The sequence below is a fragment of the Camelina sativa genome, chromosome 7 (assembly GCF_000633955.1).
Source record: "Camelina sativa cultivar DH55 chromosome 7, Cs, whole genome shotgun sequence".
Lineage (NCBI taxonomy): Eukaryota > Viridiplantae > Streptophyta > Magnoliopsida > Brassicales > Brassicaceae > Camelina > Camelina sativa.
The window spans coordinates 19,674,979-19,691,229 of record NC_025691.1 but is presented as its reverse complement, the minus strand read 5'-3'; the positions used below and the strand labels follow the sequence as shown (position 1 = coordinate 19,691,229).

Here is a 16,251-nt window from a genome sequence, read left to right as displayed (position 1 = left end):
TTTGTTGATAATGACTAATGTTGACTAATGTTTATGTGCAGTCATACAAACCACACCAGAGCATACCTGAATCGTCGTGGTCTTGAGTCGGAATTTGTATAGGTTATGGAGTTAAGCTAATTTTTATATTGTGATTCTTATTATCTAACAATAGTTGTTACGTTATGTGTACTCTCTGCCTGTGTTATAAACTGTTTTTTAATATTTCAGATGAAAGATGATCTCTTCAGCCCAAATTCATTAAACCAATCTACTTTTCATATTTGAAATATTAACGATTTGGTTTGTTCGTTCGTTCCTTGGCAACGGCGTCTTTTTGTTTTTCATAATGCTCAAAAAAAGAAATATTAACGATTTGGTGTTAATTAATATATAAAAATATTAACAATTAGCTACATATTAAATGGAAGAAAAAACCATGGAATGAATGAGGATCGACTTTGATTTCATCTTCACGCAATGAACGTATGTAAAAAAAAATTTTTGCTCTCATTATATTATAACTTTAGTTTTGGGATTTGACCTTAATGTAATTCTTCTTTGTAGTTGTGAAGACACGAGCTGTACAAGCAAGTGTGGTCATGGCAAGAAGAACTGAGGGTACATATATATAATATATCACACTATTCTACGTTGACCAATTCTAATAATTGTTTTTTTTTGTCACAAATTCTAATAAAATTATGTTCCACAGGTATCAAAGGGAATCATCGGCTTAAGCAATATTAATCTTCAATGACATTACAATTTAGAGCTATTATCCCATGGCAACTTACTTCTGCTCATCGATCAAACATATAGCCAAAAGGTGTATGGTTTAAATTTTCATCAAGATTTATAATTTACAATGGCGCAGGATAGTAGGAGTCATCGATTCGAGAAGTTCCGGGAAACTCGCCGGATCTATCGTGTTCCATTTCACAGAATGCTATTAATAAACATATTAATTTTTTTTGTAGATTCTACTTATATATTTTCAAGATAATAATTTAAAAAAGTGCATTAAAAAAAAACCTGTGATTTAAGTTTAAATTAAGTTTCCAAAAAAAAAACTGAATTCATTATAAACAAAAAAATGAAATAGTCAAAACTTTACAAAGAATTTCAATAGTGAAACCTAATAATACTCTCTATGTTTCATAAACAGTGTCATTTGGACACACTGCACACAAGTTAAGAAAAACTTCAATTATACATCATATATACCTTATTTAATGAATAAGTTATCATTTAAATTTAATAAAAAGAAATTTAGGTTAATGGTAAATTAGAAATTTTGATGTAAAAGAAAGATTAATATTTAATATTTAATAATTCAAATACCCGTCAAAATATGTAATTATTGGAACGGGAACATGAATATAACTGGGCATTATGTAAATAACTAATTATCAGAGATTTGTGTCCAGATACATATATATTATTCAAATCTTAAAATAATCTGTAACATACACATATAACATAATTATCAAAATTAAATTAATTTTTTAAAAAGAGAATTTTACTTTATTTTTTCAACTGTTTATTATTAATTATTAAGTAAAACATTAACGGCATAGAATCTAAAAGAAAAAACAAAGAGGTCTTCGACTTTTGAGATAACAATAGATAATTTAAAATTTTGGGTAGGTATATTCTTTTCTCAAATTTTCACTAATTTGGTTAATAGTTTGACTATAGGACACATAAGGATCCATTTTGCAACGGACTTTTGAGATTTTTGAGTATTTTTGAAAATATTTAGTTAATTTTACATAATTATTTTATTTCTCTAGATAATTTCCATTGATTTAATAAAATTAAAATTTATAAACCGGGAATACGGGTATCTAAATCTATCATAATAAATATAGTTGAAAATGTAATTATTTAAAAGAGAACGTTTATGGGACAAAAAATTTTGACGCATACAAGATGAGACGAGTATACCGTCCCAAATATATACATCTAGGTTAAATACGTGAAATAAATGAAACTGAAACCGAATCCAAATTTGATTTAACACTCCTAAACAAACTGTTAGAAATGTTTGGATTAGTTTAGAATATTATAAATGTAAAATCACTTAATAAATTATATCTTAATTTTTTTCTTAAAAATATCACTCAAACAGATCTCAGTAGAAATTTACCTGAAAATTTTCTAATTTTTTAAAAATTTACGCAGACATAACCCTGCACGTATGTGCGGATTTGAACCTAGTGTATTATTAACTTGAAATATAAAATGAAGTTTTAACTCAATTATATGTGACATGTACAGATGTAATTATTAATATATATCTTAAAAAATAATATTCATAATATTACAACTACAATTTATAATTTATATATGTTATATAGTGTTTCATAGAAGAGTCATGAAAAAAAGGAAAGTTAAAGTAAATAGAGAATTTGTTAGAAATATGTTTTTTGAGATACTTTTTTTCAAAAATATTCTTTTTTTTTGAACATTTTCATTTTTGCCCTCTTATACACAATAACAATATGTTAAATTAATTTTTATTTTTTTAAAAAAAATATTACTAATTATTTTTGATTACAATGTATTGTTGAAATTATTTAGACAGTATGTTACTATAGGAATACGACCATTACTTATAGAAAAGTCAATTATATAAGATATTTTTGTTAAATAGTTAAGATAAATTATATTTTTTATTTCAGGGGTGTAACCCTTTTTTCCGACCAAAAAAAATTATATTTTTTATTATAATATTTTGTTTTTTGGAAAATAAAAAATAGATAAGTAGTCTAGAAAGAAAAGTGTAAGATCTTACTTAATTTTTTTTGATAAATAATTTTATGTCGTCCTATATATTAATTTTATTGTCATCATCTAAAAGTAATAGTTAAGAAAAAAATAGTTTTATATATAATAAGTCAATTTTAAAATAATTTATTAAAACGATATCACAAAACAAATATCATATACTATAAGTTTAACCAGTTTTTATAAAAATTCATGAAAATAAAAGTGTGTGAAATTTAATATATTTTTTATTTTCTTTATATTGTCTCTATATCTAATCATTTTAATATAAATAGTATGATTAACAAAAAATTAAATTTTTAAAATTATTGTTTTATGTTATATCATAGGGTGATAAAACAATTATGTTACAATACAGTTATGTTAAAAAAAAATTAAACACAATCAAAATGTAACTTATAAATTACTATTAAATACAAATTTGAGTTGTGACTTTAATACAATATATATGATTATTGGATATAATGTGAGTTTTTATATATTAGAAAATATTTTATATTAAATTAGTCTATCATAAATTAATTTGGATTCTGTTTTTACTTTTGAAATGTATGAAACCATTTTATAGTAATAGGAAAATTAGTTACAGCAAAGTTAATTAAGATTTTGTGTTCGTTAAATAATTATGATAAACTAATTTATTTATAGTTTGGTTTTTTTGGAAAAAAAACTGATAAGTATTCCAAGAAAAAAAAAGTGTAATACCTTACTTTGATAGATAAATTATGTTGTCCTATATATTAATTTTATTTTCATATCTAAAAGTAATAGTTAATAACAAATAATTTTATAACATGATAAGTCAATTTTAAAATAATTTATTAAAACGATATCACAAAACATATATCTTATACTCTAAGTCTAACTAATTTTTTTAATAATAATACATGAAAATAAAAGTGTGTCAAATTTAATATACATATTTTTTTCTTCTATGAATTTTCTCTATTTCTAATCATTTTAAAATAAATAGTATAATTAACAATAAATTAATTTTGAAACTATTGTTTTCTATTATTTCTTGGGGGATATAAAGCAATTATGTTATGATACCTTTTTTTTTTTACATATGTTTTAAAGACAGTCAAACTGTAACTTATAGAATACTATTAAATACAAATTTGAGTTGTGTCTTAAATACATTATATATGATTACTGAATATAAGTAAAATACAAAAAAAAAGGGCACCCTTTCTCTCTAAGGGCGATCTCTGGGGCAATTTACAGTTATTTCGCCTTTCTCCTTCTCCTCAGCTGGAGTTTTTTTCCGATTGATATCTCTTCCTTTTGCAATCTGAGTTCAGTTGGTTTCTCTCTGCCTAAACAGTTACATGGCAGTTTATCTGATCCGTTTATCTCGTTGGATAACCGATTCGAAAAACCGCCATGGCCACAAAAGTATAAATATGGGCTTCCCGGCATTTCTTCGCTCTCAAATTTGTTACTATCTTTCTTTTCTTCCATCCTATCTACAATCTTTGCGAGTATGAGTGACTACATTCGGAAATCCCTCCAAGATTTGGATTTGGGCATCAATGAGGCGCATGTTCCTCTGCCCCCACAATTCATTGCCAAGGCTATAACCGCAAATCGTTTTTCTCTGGTGGTTCAGACTGTCAATCTGCGTAATCATAATTTGAGGGCTCTAATTGGCCATATGCCGAGAGTATGGGGATTTGAAGGATCGGTGGTTGGTCGAGTATTAGACCCGGGAAAGGCTCTATTTGTGTTTCAATCTGAAAAATCCCTCCTTCTGGTTCTGCGACGTGGTCCATGATCCTTTAACGAGTGGATGCTTTTTGTTCATCGTTGGCATCCTAATATCACTTATGAGACATTGAAGACAATTCCATTCTGGATGCAGATTAGAGGAATTCCTCTCCTCTATCTTTCTTCTGACATGGCCAGGTATGTGGGTGACCAACTAGGGCCAGTCGATACTGTAGATTTTGATGAAAACGTCCATCTGGTTGAATTTGTCTGTGTTAGTATAGACTGGAATATAGATTGGCCTCTACGTTTTCAAAGGAATTTCCAGATTACTGTGGGTGACAACACCATCATTAAATATCGTTTCGAAAGACTTAGGAAGTTATGCTCTAAATGTGGTACCTTTATGAGAATTTTAACTGTAGTTTATATGGCAACCACACAAAAAAAGATGGAGAGCAATACAGAGAAAGAAACAAAAAAAGAGAGAAACAGAGAAGAAGTGGAACTAATTGGAATTAAATAAGAGATGAATCAGTTATAACTTATAAGTCAGATTGAACGTGGAGGTACTAATGGAGTAAAATTAGGGATACAAAAATGATTTACAGTTTTTTGTTTGTAGAATTCTCGATGAGCAAGAGGACAATAAAAACGATAAATAAAAATATTTCGTCTAGGGTTATTCGTTTATTAGTATTATCCCAGTGCTACCCACAGGGTACCGTTTGTTTTACTAAAACTTTTATATAAAAACAAAATATAGTGTTTATTGAATCAGAGTCTACAAATGTAATTTTCAAATTTTAAATCAATGCTTTAAAATTGTGGTAAAACAAAATCGACTTGAAACTGATGCTAAATAATAATAAAACACATAGTTTAATAGTACTGAAACTACGGTAGACTAAATAATTACAAAATACATGATATTATTTCTACAATCCATAGAAGTTCCACAAGAAAACCATAGAGTAGCTTAGGTAAAAAACATCGAGATTGATGGAACATCTTTGAGTCATGGAGATACCTACATAGAAAAATAAATAATAATATAGATTTTAAGTTGGATTGACAATGATATATATATATATATATATATTTGATATATATTGTTGGCGATAAAAAAAATTGTGTAAATGTGTTACCTTGATATTCACATATAAGTATGTATCATGTTTTTGGATATTCCAGAAGGTTATCATCTTTTTAAGAAGTTAGTACATACATATATGATATATATGCTCAAGTATATTGTATAAAAAAGATAAAAGACTTTCAAACGTCCTTAAGGTTTATCAATCTTACCTCCCATGGGACTGAATGCAAACATCGAGTTATATAAGTTCTAATATCCTCCTTGAAATTAATACGTCTTGTGTCACTTGTGAACATATATATATACATAAAAACCAAGACGGGAGGCAACTTTTGACTCGAGGACAAAAAGCGACCGCAAGTCCTAATTATTATACATAAAAGCAGAAGCATATTTAACCAGTGCAATTTTGATTATGATTTAAATTGATCACTATCGTTTGATGGAACTTACCTAAAATCACGTAATGAGTTGTAGTTTCAAGATATGATAATATGGATGTCTGGAAATGTTGAGTTCTTTTACATCGTTCATTGGCCTTATCTCACCAATTACGCCTAAGTTTTTAGCCTAAGCGCACAACCTGAAATCAACCTTCGACCCCAATTCTACCTGTAATAAAAAAACGGCAGTCAAAATTACATATTAAAAGTAACTGCTAAATATTAAAAAATAAATTGTAGAATCTATGGTGATTGAGAGAAGGTGAGTGAAACATGAATCACCTTCTGAGTGTCAAAAGACGATAATGGAAGTGGTCGAAGATGGATTGAAAAACGATGAAATGAGAATTGTTGACGAATCGGGTTCGACGGAGTAGCAGGAAGAATGGTTCGGAGATCTGATCAAAAACTGTTTGGTTCGTAACTGTAATTGCAATTTTTTTTTTTTTTTGCAGATTTGATGGGGTCGGTTTTCCTTTGTCAAAGGTGTTGATAGTGATCATTTATTTTGATATTTATATTGATCTGAAAGTCAGTTAATGAAGAGTTTGGGAAGTTCTTTTGAGGATCGTGAAAACAAAGAATTGAGATCGTGGGATATTATTTTTAGTTACAGACAAAAAAAAGAAACAAACTTATATTATTTTACATATTGTTACATTGATTTGAAGGTTGAGAAAATCGTGGTATGTGACTATATGAGCGTAGATTTAAGGAACGTGTTTTTTTTTTTTTTTTTTTTTAACCCTTAGACTACATTTATATTAATACGTAACCAAGCCAGAGTTTACATCATACATGATACATAAAGGAACAGAGTGATAGATAGTGAAATTAGAAATTCTATTCCGTTGGTCTTTGGCTAATTTATCAGCTAATTTATTTGAAGACCGTGACGTCCAGCGGAAGATTATGTTGGCAAATCTTATTGACCAATCTTGTATTTCTTGTAGCCAGTCGAAAAGATCAAAGCGTAGAGATTTTTTGTTGATTGCATTGATAAGCGATTGACAATCACCCTCAACTATTATACTTGTGTATCCACTTCTCCAAGCTTGTTGCATTGCGTAAACTAAACTTTGACATTCAGCTTCAATAGCAGACGTAGCTAAGGGACCAGAAGCTTGACCTGCTTCTTTAAACTGACCATGCTCATCGCGTATTATCCATGCTGAAGTAGGATGTATGTCGCCATTGTTGAAGCTACCATCGTAGTTACATTTGACCCAACCAGGAAGTGGTTTAATCCAGTTGGCTCTGTCTCCTCTGCCATTACAGGTATTGTTTGAGTCCTGGCGATAGTGCTATGTAATTGGAGGAAGAATGTCTAGCCATTCATCAGTCTCTTGTTTTGCTTCTTTTAGTACTCTTTGTCAGTTGTGATTGATCTTCTAGAATGTGAGTTTGTTGCGACTTGTCCAAATTTTCCATAGGATCCAAAATGGAAGTATTGAAAGCCTATCATATATCCTTTTGTGAAACTCCAAAATTGTTTTTTTTTCTTTTTTGGATTTTTTTTCAAATAAATTAATATATTGTTGCTGACATGTTAATTTTTAATTAGTGCAGTGACTTGTGTTTTATATAATAAAAGATGAGCTTGATAATATGGTTTACATTTGCCGTTTCTATCTTTTTTGGTCTCCGTTAAAATAGGATATAATTTTTTTGTTTGTTTTTTTTTCCTACTTTTTTTACACGATCTCTTATTTAGTTTAATATGGTTTTTTAAATTAATTTTTAAAATAAAAATCTATGTGTCAGATTTTGATTGGTCATTGTGACTTGTACTTTATATAATAAAAGATATCAAGGGAACACTTGTAAAATGACTATAATAAATCCCCTAACTTACGTCTCTAACCGCACACAAAGCCCACCAATCCAATATCTCACCCGTTTAGTGACCCTTTGTTTTTGTTTTTAAACTTTTTGTTTGGTTAACACCACACACCTCGTATTAACTGTACGCCACAACGTTTACGGATTTTTCTTTATGTAAAAACTTTAAATTAGAATGTATGTGTGTGTTTGTTCCCAAGAAGTTATGGTTGAGCACTAAACCTATTTGCATACATGAATTTAAGATGTCACATAACGAATGAAACAATCATTACCCTATACGCATAGTATAGATAATAAAGTATCGTATAGTCCAAGGCTTTTTTTTTTTTTTTTTTGACGAAAGTCCAAGCCTGTTATTAGTTATCAACTACGTTGTAGTATTATGATGTGTATGATGCAAGTTGGCCTCTTTACTAAAACTGTTGAATGTTGCTTTCTCAAGTTCACTTGGAGCCTTTGGGGAGATCAATGTTGCATGTGTTAGCAAAAAAAAAAAAGCAATTGCTAAAGTCCACACAAAAAACGTGAAACCTCAAAGTCAAAGAGTCTAGAGAGTCCCATATTTTTTCTAAAATTAGGATCAATTATTTAGTTTAATATAATGTGTGTAAGATTTTTATTTTTTACACAAAAGAAAGAGTTTAATGTTTTGACTTCATATCTAACAGTCTGTCTATAGAGAGGTAGTAGATTAGAAAATTCAGTTATCTTAAACGCTTTTATAGAAAAAGAAAGAAACTTGATTCAACTGTCAACATATAATATCATGTCATTATGTCAAAACAAGACCAGGTTTTGGCTCAATTTTATCTCCTCAAGTCGTACTCCTCAATAACTGGTATGAGACCATCGAGCTGGCGAAGCCTTGCAATCAAGCCTGGAAGCATACCAAGAACTGACCAGTTCAATGGGTAACTTTGAAGGGTTTTCTTGATATGTATATTGGTGTATGGGACGACGGCCATGTTGGACTTTGTTATGACGGTTATTATAAACCCTAATATTGTTGTAAACCCTAAAATCTAGTGTTATATGAACCCTTGTATCATTGATTAAGACAACAACACAATAATAAAGACTTTTTCCCAAAACACTTCTTCTAATTTCTACATGGTATCAGAGCAGGCGATTCTTGTGGATCTAAAATAAAGCTTTCGCGTTAGTGTTCTTGTGATCCCAACGATCATGGGATGTGAAGACGATGATGGTGATGAAGACGAACCAGACGATTACAAAGACGTACACGTACTTAGATTACGTGATTTTGTTTTTTTTTCTTAATTACTTGGGTATTATTTGATTTGTTTTTTTTTGGGCAATAATTCATGGGGGTTTTCTTTTATTTAAACTATTGGTTATGGTATAAAGGTTACAGGGTTACGGTTTAAAGGTTATAGGGTTATGGTTTCATGGGTTTGAGTTATGAATTTTTCTGAGTTTTTATTTGGTAATAGTTTTACCATTATGAGGAAGTTGTTTGGAACGCTCATGTTTTTAGGTCAATTTCTTTTGTGTCTGATTTGTAGACTGTCCGAGATTAGGACAATTATTTGTGGAGATTGCAGAATTTGCACCCATAGGATGTTGTTATTCCTTTTTACCAAAGACTGAAGACGAGCTGAAGTTCCATCCCTATTTTCAAGATTAAAGTTTATGCCCGGAGGAGTTTGTTGACATGATTTGTCCGTCCTTGACAAGTGTCCACGACATACGTGTTCCGTTTTTCTATTGCAAAGTTTGCGTTTTGCGTACCACGTTTGTCGTGCGAGGGAGTATTGGTGTATGGGCCGACTGGGCTTTGTTATGACGGTTATTATAAACCCTAATATTGTTGTAAACCCTAAGACCTAGTATTATATAAACCCTTATATCATTGATCAAGACAACAACACAATAATAAAGATTTTTTTCCCAAAAACGCTTCTTCTAATTTCTACAATGTACGTAATGTAAAGGACTTCTTGTTGATGAAGTAATAGAAGATGAGAAAAGGGCTCGATGATAAAGCAAAAGAAATACTCAAATAAGCCGATATAAGCCATTAGAGAAGATTGATTTGGGTAGAGATGGGGCATAAAAAAAAACCTTAATTTATGTACACATGATAACGTCTCTACTTAATATATTTTTAACTCGAGACATGTTGGAAAACACAGTGTCTATTTTTTTTGGACAAAAGAAAACAGAGTGTCTCTATCTACTCAAAAAAACCACAAGAATCTTGCGATGATCCACATGACTCACATTAATTCATGGTATCTTAGTGAAAATTAACTAGGAATATTTCACAGCCCAAATTACTCTTTTTGTCCTAAAAAGTCGTCAAACTGCAATAACCGAAACAGAAACAGAGCTTTCTTGTTGTCACAATCACCAAAGAATGATTGACTTCCTGCAAACTTGCGGATCTAATTAGCTTCTACTTCTACTTTTCTCTTCCTTCGCTTAGGTTTGTTTTCCTGAAATTATGAAGAAAAAAAAATTAAACCCCACTTTTTAGATAACAAAAATCATCTAAACTAATTCTTATTTGTCCCAAATTATTAGTTCATTTGATGAATTACCTTCAACACGGTGATACAAAAAAAAATAAAAATAAATAACACATCATTTGCAGTAATCGATGTTGTTATTAATTTGGGTGGTATCAACTGATTAAAACTGATGCAAATCTGAATTAATTTGTATCACTTGTAAATACCGATATAAATATATTAATTTGCATCACTTAAATAATTCATATGTAGCCCTAAAAATGGAAAAAAATCGATATATTTATTAATTTATATTAATATCACTTAACTAAATGATATTACGATTTACGTTAATAAAAAGTGATGATGATAATAAAAGTATATATTGTTTCCCCATGATTACGTGAATCTCTCTAAAATCCTAACTTATCTAACAATATCCCCTATATATTACAAGAGAAACATTCTAGAGAAAAAAAGCTGATGTATCGTCGCCAGAGAGTTCTGTACCCAATTTATTGTTCACCCTTAGTATTCTATAAAATTACATGAAATTGTCACTGTTATATATATATATTGTCAACTGCCACTACTATTCAGTTATTTATATACACAATATGTTGCTCCTATATATTTTAAAATTGGTAAATATTATTCAAAAATTGATAAATATTATCTCCTACATATTTTTAAAATTAAATTAATTTCACTATGTATTGTAATATAATAATATAACTATATTATGAGATGTAAAAAATATATATTTAAAATTATATCTTCAGAAACACTATAACTATATAGGGGACATTATCTTTCTAATAATTTTATAAAACTCTAATGGTGAAAGAATCAAAGATTATTTGAAACTGGCTCAATGTTTATTCTTTTGCTAAAAATAATAACTATATTTACCCAAAAAAACATATGATCACCAATTAAAATGACATGAATATATACTTTAATTTGGATAACTATGTAGTTAAACATTATATATAAATATGTAGTTATAGTGTTTTTACAGAAATCTTAAAATTTAGAAAACCCACTCAAGTAAAAATGAAAACAAGTAATAATATTATACCAATAGCTGAGATATATAGGGNTTATAGTGTTTTTACATAAATCTTAAAATTTAGAAAACCCACTCAAGTAAAAATGAAAACAAGTAATAATATTATACCAATAGCTGAGATATATAGGGATCTAATGACCAATTAAAATTTATAAAATCCAGTGACATAATACCATAACTAAGACCAATTATATAAGAGATCTAATGACCAATTATAGTCTTCCCCTCACGAAACAATTTTGTAATTTTTTTTCTCCAACAATTACAGACACATATATTACTTAAAAAAATTAATAATATCCAAATTAATAGAATTCTCCTTAATAAAATATCTTCTGGTATCTCCTATATAAAATACTCACGCTTTATATCCTATTTTATTATTTGCCCTTCTCTTACTATATTATTTACATTAAATTGTCATTAGTATAACTAAGGAATATTTTATTCAATAATTGAAAGAAATCTATACTATTAATTGGAAAATACACTTAAAGATTAAAAAAAAATCATATCAAATATCCATGTAGCCAAACTGACCCAATTTACATATTAAGAAGAAAAAACAAGATTAAACAACATATTTATTATATTTTAGGAAATCGTTCAAATTAGTTCCATAGTAATCAGGTTATGAGAATTTTGTGTTGGTATATTCATGTATGACAAAATACAGGATAAGAATTTTGGGAACAAGAATTCAAGCAGAACATATGCGGACATACTATTTACTTATATGAATTACGAGGAATTGAGTTTTTTCAGGTCAAAAAAAATTAAATGTTGCAATCAGACATATTAGACGGGTTTGATCGCTTAACAATTATATCTTTTAAAAAATTATGCAAAAATAACTCCGCACGTACGTGCGGGTCCGAACCTAGTTTTTTCTTTAAATATAACTTTCTTCTTCTTTTTTCATCTTCTTCTTTCTTTTTATCAATATAACAACACTAAGTTGGAGTCACCAGTTTTCGATCTCACCCCTAAGTAAGAAGATTAGAGAAGAGTTTGCAAAACAGATGCTAAGGGCGTACAATAGGCTAAGGTTACGATGGTTCCTACAGTTTTTTTTTTTCATGTGATTAACCAATGATGGAAAACATCCAAAGAATTTTCAGCATGAGATTCAAAGTGATGCATGGTCGAGATTGATGTATTCGTGCTTTCATCTATAAAATTTAAGATTATATATATATATATATATATATTATAATTAACGATAATTGAAAATAGCTTATTTTGAGAACTATCTATAAAAACTATCACTAATTTAATCGATTGTTCATATTTGATAAAAAAATATTTAGCATCTATTACTACAAATGATACAATAATTTAAATCATTTATTAAAAGTGACATTAACCTTAACATATATCAGTTAATTATAATTGACATAAATACTTAACATCACTTATATCAATTGATGTAAAATCAAAATCATTTTTTGCAATTGATACATAACAACAACGATTACAATAACTGATAAAAATATTTCATTAACCGATACAAATTATTTGGATCAACAAAATGTAAATTATTTATTAAAATAATGTACATTATTTTCACATCATTTAAATCTGATGCAATTATATAAAGTAAATGATGTAAAATAACATTTTATTTGTATTGCCACTCGATGCTTACCGAAACAGCTTCGGTAAGTTCGTCGGGAGCATTTGGGCCATGAGCCAGAATCACTATGTACCCATCAGTGATCAATCTCCTCACCGTCAAAGCGATCCGCCAGTCATCAGGGATAAGTAGCAAAGTGACTCTATTTGCATTCTCAAACCAATGTATCATCTTTTCACAGATCAGTTGGGTCTCTTCGTGAACGTAGGAGGAAGAAAAACAGTGATATCAACTCCAATAGCCGTCTTATTCAAATTTTTCACAGCGGCTTTTGTTAAAGTGTCATCCCCAACACATCCGATAATGTTGCCTTCAACACCTAGATAGATAGCCAAAGGTTTTTCAAACCCTTCTCGACATTCTCTCTTATCTGGAATATATTAAACTGTTGTGACAAAGGTGATGTTGTCGGATCCCACAAAACCTACACAAAGAAATAGATTTATTAGTTTAAAAAGAATAGCATATCAATTATAACTAAAGTTCAAACCTATAATATCGGGATATCACAACTATCAAATTAGTTGCTAACTACATTATTATCTATTAGAGATCTGTACCTTAACCAAAGTATAACCTAATGGAAGCAGATCAAAGATATTTCGGATCACTGCACTCGAATTGAACAGTGCCGCGAAGGTCACTTGTATAATCTAGCATGTTCAACAAACACATAAAGACTATGACAGTGGTTAAGTGAGCAGAATAATGTACTGTCCATTAATGGTGTCACAATATTGTTGACGTTGTACAACTCCATGGTGTCACAATATTTTAGACGTTGCCTTTAATTAAAACCGATAAGCCATATAGTTTTTTTCTTTAATGTTAAATTTATTAATCAACAAAAATAAAAGATAATTGCAAAAGTTTGGTTGGAAATTGTAAAAAATAATAAGCCATATAGTTTTAGACTTTAGTGCATGCTCTCGCTGCTACCGTTTAAACATTGTCATCATTTACCGATGCAAGGATTATCGTATTTGTTTTGATTTTTTTTTTTTCCTTAAATCACCCAAGTATAGAATATACTCGTTTGTAGTCTCTAGACCAACAGTTCCCGAGAAGCCTTTTGCTTGTCCCACAAGGAACACAACAACTACATGATCCATAAAAACGGTCTCGTATTAAAAGTAGAGTAAACGCGACTTTTATTACAACTGTCTGATCGAAACTATCATTCTAAGTTTTTTGAGGATTTCTTTTTATCATTTCGATATTTATTTCCTTTCATGGATGAAGATGGAGAGATTCGTGGTGTTCTTGTCAAAGGATCTGATGGAGTTGATTGGATAAGCAAATTACCAGATTGTTTGCTGTGTGAGGTACTCTTGAATCTTCCCACTAAAGATGCATGCGGTTACGACTAGTGTGTTATCCACTAAATCTAGATGGAGAGATCTCTGGAAACACGTACCTGGATGGCTGGATTAGACCTAGACAATGCTGATTTCCAAGATTACAACACCTTCTTGAGTTTTGTTGATAGCTTTCTTGATTTCAACAGTGACTCACGCTTACAACAATTTACATTGAAGTATGATTATGAATCTGAGATTCCTCTCATGGGACGATGGATCAACACTGTTGTTACGCGTAAAGTTATACGGGAGTTAGGATGTTTAGTTGCCTCCAACCATTTACACATGTGAGAGTTTAGAATCTTTGAACTATGACTCGTAATTTTCTCGTTGTGATCTCTACTGTCAAAGATATGACCATTTCTTCAAGTACTTTTGAGGTAATCTAACTTGAATCCGCTATTTGAATGCGTTACTTTGTTCTATAATTCTATAAGCTGTTTGTTTCGATTGATTTAAGTTTTGCAGAGAGTGGCTAACAAAGATGAAATAACTAAACCAGAAGTCCTAATTAACTTAAACCAGACAACTAAACCCGAAATAAGAGGACTTAACCAAGAGTCTAACCGGTTTATCCTGTTACAAAAGGTTGGATGAACCAGATCCTAGTTGGGTTGACTAGACAACTCGGATCGGTTGTGGTTGGATCAGTAAATAATGAATTTTGTTAAGGTCTCTCACCAATAAGGAGGAGATATATGAGAATAGCTTTTTTTGCACATGCAGAGGGTTTGACGTGAAACATAAGAAAATTACACATCGTTTCCAACATCTGATCTGGTGTTGAGAATTTAGTCGTTGCTTTCCCCTAGGACCTTTCGACGTTTTGTTGAAGAGGTTTGTGATTGAGTAGTTGCTCTCTTCTTCAATCCTTTTGTTTTTTTTTTCACGGTTTTTGTGAAGAGCTTTCTTCTTCCGCTGCATCTTCTTCTTACAGGCACCACATAGTAATGTTCCAACTTCTGGGAGGTGGTTGTTGAAAGGACTCCCTCCATTTGATAGGCTAGACCAGACCCAAACAAAACTTGGAACACCACTAGGCACACGACTAGACAATCCTGATGTGACTTCAGCAAATGCCAAAAGAATATTGTTTCCGTGCTTCTCTAAGTCGGAGTAGTCAACGTAGTATGGGGTGTCTTGTGAGATTACCAAGATATATTGTTAGTTGAGAACTATTGCTCATTACCAAATCATAAATGTCAACCAAAATATCACTATGTTTTGCACGGTTATTTTCTGAAAACAAAGAAATATCGATGGCGATCATAGACAATTGTCTATTGTCGGAAACGACTAAAAATGCCCGAATCTAAAGTTTCTTGTCGTGGTGATGAATTGTCTATTGAGCCAAAGATGTAGGATGGTGAAATTATATCATAAACTCAACTTGTGTTTCTTCGACTTGGTACGTGCAGAAATCTAATGAACATCATCAAGAGAGGCAAGGAATTGTTGTTTTATCTGGACCTCGGCGTTTCCTATCATCTCTCGAGTATGTTAAGATAGAAAGGCAATTGAAAGGAGAGGCAATGAAGATGGAACTAGTGAGTTACTTACTTGAGAATTCAAAAGTCCTAAAGAAATTGATCCTATGCTTGGATGAGTCCATAAAGAATGACGAATCTGTCATCGTAAGAGAACTACTTACCATTCCAATACTCTCTACATCATACCAAATTTTGGTTCTCTGAATCTCTGATGATCCTCATAATCATCACCAATAAACGTACAAGGTTGTCTCTGAGTCGGAGTACTTAGTTACATTAACTCTCTGCTTTCTCTTGGTTTGTAAATGGTACTGAACTGTTGCGTACATGGTTATTATGAACTTTTATT

General features: G+C 30.3%; 1 pseudogene; it reads left to right on the top strand.

Moving 5' to 3' along the window:
• LOC109125472 lies at positions 14,284-16,106 on the top strand (annotated as a pseudogene).